This window comes from Ictidomys tridecemlineatus, chromosome 4 (genome assembly GCF_052094955.1).
Source record: "Ictidomys tridecemlineatus isolate mIctTri1 chromosome 4, mIctTri1.hap1, whole genome shotgun sequence".
Taxonomy (NCBI): domain Eukaryota; kingdom Metazoa; phylum Chordata; class Mammalia; order Rodentia; family Sciuridae; genus Ictidomys; species Ictidomys tridecemlineatus.
In genome coordinates this window covers 172133983-172136995 of record NC_135480.1, presented here as the reverse complement: position 1 = coordinate 172136995, position 3013 = coordinate 172133983, and the positions used below count along the sequence as shown (strand labels likewise).

The 3013-nt window shown below is 39.5% G+C and overlaps 1 non-coding gene across 1 annotated transcript; it reads right to left on the bottom strand.

Moving 5' to 3' along the window:
• Nucleotides 1-685: 685 nt before the first annotated feature.
• Nucleotides 686-792, bottom strand: LOC120890223 (U6 spliceosomal RNA). Its single transcript, XR_005734464.1, has one exon. It is a non-coding gene; the product is annotated as a U6 spliceosomal RNA (small nuclear RNA).
• Nucleotides 793-3013: the final 2221 nt, after the last annotated feature.

Here is a 3013-nt window from a genome sequence, read left to right as displayed (position 1 = left end):
CGTGGTTTGTGGGAGAATTCCCGGGGAGCGTGTGTGGAGTATGCTGGTGGAGTTCAGAAATAAAGTTTGTTCCTGCATCAGTGGCTTGTGATTTGTGCCCAGCCAGACTGCGGCACTCAAATATAATGCAACCATTCTCCCTTTTGTTATTTTGCAAAACTTCTCATTCTTCAAAACCCAGGCACAAAAATTTCTCTAGGAAGATGTCCCTGGAGTTTTAGTTCTCTGCTTTGGAATCCACTCTGTATGTGCCCTTTGTTGCAGCATAGATCACAATGAATTGTAATTATGCACTTTTTATGTCTTTTTGTGGAGGAGGGTACTGGGGATTGAACTCTGGAGCACCTGACCACCGAGCCACATCTCAGCCCTATTTTGTATTTTATTTAGAGACAGGGTCTCACTGATTTGCTTAGTGCCTCACTGCTGAGGCTGGCTTTGAACTTGTGATCGTCCTGTCTCAGCCTCCTAAGCTGCTTGAATTATAGACCTGCGACACCATGCCCAGCTTTTTATGTCTTTTCCCCACCTCACTGTGGAAAAGTAGGCTATGAATGTTTTTGGAACAGGAAATCTAGCTTAATTGTTTTATTTTTTTTTATTTTTTTTTTAATTTTTTATTTTTTTTATTGGTTGTTCACAACATTACAAAGCTCTTGACATATCATATTTCATACATTAGATTAAAAATATGGAACGCTTCACGAATTTGCGTGTCATCCTTGCGCAGGGGCCATGCTAATCTTCTCTGTATCGTTCCAATTTTAGTATATGTGCTGCCGAAGCGAGCACAGCTTAATTGTTTTAAACTATGGAACCTGGCATTTTCATGGTTGGCTCTGTCTAAATAATTGGTGAATGAACAAATGAATCAGTTTAGTTAAGCTTTGAGAATCAAGGAAATATCCTTCAAGTGTCCTCAGAAAATTTCCTCAACCCTGCCCACTCTATACTGTGCACTCCAAGAAAACATCAACAAACACCCCAGAAACTGTTGGGTGTATAATAGTACATCCTGGTTTTCTCAGAAGGAGCAATTGGGAAAAGATTGTGAGTTCATAATGTCAGGTGTTGTCAAAGGTTTTATTCCCTGCTGTATTTTCAGCACCTAGGACAGTGTCTAGCTACATTCATTGAATGAATGTTGAATACATAGATGATTATAAGACAGTTTTCTCTTTCCCTCCTTTTTTCTTGTTTACCATTTATTCCAGTGATGTGGGTCTATGTTTTGAATACTGTGCCGTAAGCCTACACGGGATCACCAGGAACTTCCTTTAACAATGGTCTGGCTTTGGAAATTTGCCAATCCTGACCTTAGTATTTGCAGGCAAAGTGTGATTCAATCTCTATCTAGTAACATCTTTAATGTTTTTTAGAGATGTGGTAATCTTTTAGACTTACTGAATATGATATGGTCTGAAAACTAACTTTGTTTTTTTTTTATTTATCCACCCTCACCCAATATTTTCTCTGTCTCTTTCTCTCTCTGTTTCCCCCACCTTCCTCCCTCCCTCCCTTTTCTCTGAAGGAAGAGCCCCACCTTCCTCCCTCCCTCCCTTTTCTCTGAAGGAAGAGCCCAAGTTACATCCAATCATTGTACATTAACCATCACTTGAGTTTGAAAGATTGGGGCTCCACACTTTGTTCCACCCTAGAGAACTCAGAAGTACCTCTGCCTGGTGGGCTGGATCAGTGCTGAACTTGATGATCTCTTGATGACTGCTTGTCTTGCTGAGTTGGTGACAGGGAATGACAGTCTTAGAACTGGAAGGGATCTTGGAGATCATCTTGTTTAACCCCACGCATTTGATGGGTGAGGAGGCTGAGATCCAGAGACCTGTCATTTTCCCAAAGTAATACAGTTCATTAGTTGCTGAATAAGAGTGTGAGTTGGCGCCCTTGCTTTTGGTCACCTGCATTTTCTGTTTTCTTTGTTATTTGCTCTAGAGTGTACCTTGTGCTATATCTGAATTATTTTAATATAGGAATGGCAAATCCATCTCTGTTCTTTATGACCAAAAAAAAAATGATTTTAGAAGAGTCTTAAGGGCCCTTGAAAATCAGTTCCTTTTGGTAAAAAGTGAGGTTAGAAATTCATTGGTGTCTGCTCAAAAGAACAGATGGTGATTATATATTTATTTAGCTGTTCAACTGAAAGCATTAGCCTCCATGTAGGTTTTTCTAAAAGCTAAATTCTTTTTTCCAGACTTAGAACTTCACAAAGAAACAAAGCCAAAACACTTATGTCTTAGCTAAGCTGATTTACTTGCTATCACCCCAATACTCTTTGTAGAATAATCCTCTCCTCGTTAGCCCAGGGTCTCTGTCCTGGCTGATCTATATACAGGCACATGCTATATGTTCCTCCAAACTCATCTAAATTTCCTCTGCTCTTTAAATATTCTCTTGACCACCTGCTTTGCATGGAATAATAGTTTCCTTTTTAAAAATTTTTTACTTCTTTAACATTGTTTGGAGAATTTGATAGTTAGATTTTCATTTTTTTGTATATTAGGAAAATGTGTTATAGTGTATCAGCCTTGTGATTTTAGTAAATATTTTTAAAAATTTAATTGAAGGTTGTGACTCATTATTGCTATTAAAAACAAACAACCCCCAAACTCAATGGCTTAATCAACAATATTTTTCAGCTCATGGTTGTGTGGGCTGGTAATTTAGTCTGGTTCAGAAGGGTGAGTCTTTTGGTTTCAGCTGGGCTCCTGTGTTTGTCTTTGATAGGCTGCAGGTTATTCAGGTGGTTCTGACCCTGGGGTTTGGCTGACAATCAGCAGGAGCCCCTCCCTACTTCTCTGCAAGGTCCTGCACTATGCATTAGACTTGCCATACTTTTCCTATGACAGAGCCAAAGAGATATAGCAAAATCACACAAGGCCTCTTGAGGTTAACATGGGGCCATACAATTCCTTCTGCAGCATTCTATAGGCCTAAGCAAGTCACTATGCCAATTCCTCTTTCTACACAGGAGGCATTCCAAAGTGACACTACTAAG